This window comes from Sceloporus undulatus, chromosome 4 (genome assembly GCF_019175285.1).
Source record: "Sceloporus undulatus isolate JIND9_A2432 ecotype Alabama chromosome 4, SceUnd_v1.1, whole genome shotgun sequence".
NCBI lineage: Eukaryota > Metazoa > Chordata > Lepidosauria > Squamata > Phrynosomatidae > Sceloporus > Sceloporus undulatus.
Window position 1 is genome coordinate 137436253 of NC_056525.1, and position 474 is coordinate 137436726.

The 474-nt window shown below is 63.5% G+C and overlaps 1 protein-coding gene across 1 annotated transcript in view; it reads right to left on the reverse strand.

The window, feature by feature from the left end:
• Positions 1-219, reverse strand: part of FAM193A (family with sequence similarity 193 member A) — a 49368-nt gene extending 49149 nt beyond the window's left edge. The window contains exon 1 of the mRNA XM_042463471.1: positions 92-219. The gene's annotated coding sequence lies outside the window, so the exon portion shown is untranslated. The remainder of the gene's footprint in view (positions 1-91) is intronic.
• Between the last annotated feature and the right edge of the window lie 255 nt (positions 220-474).

Consider the following 474-nt stretch of genomic DNA (forward strand, 5'->3'; position numbering starts at 1 on the left):
GAGGGCCCTCTCCGCCTCGGGGAGGCCTCTGGCTGGTTATGGCCGCCTCGGGGCGAGCCAAAATGGGGCCCTGAGCGCCGGCGCCTCTCACCTCAGCGGCTGTCCTTCCCGCGACTAGGCCCAGGACAGAGCCAGGCTGCGGCGGCGGAGGAGGAGGAGGAGGAGGAGGAGCGACAGTCCCAATGGCCCCCCTTCCTTGCGACAGGGAGGCCCTCCTCTCCTCGCCTGGGCAGGGATGGAGGAGGAGGAGGAGAAGGAAGAGGAGCCAGCCAGGCAGCCAGGCTCCCCCCTCCCTCAGGCTGGCATTAGTACGCCGCCAGGAGGCCTCGAGTGGGAGCAGGCCGCAATTAGGGCCCCAAAAGAAAGAAGGCACGAAGAGAGAGTACAGTACATTAAAAGGGAGGGAAGGAGATGGAGACAACGCGGCTGGCTCTGTTTTAAGATAGAGAGATAGATACAGAGATAGAGAGATAG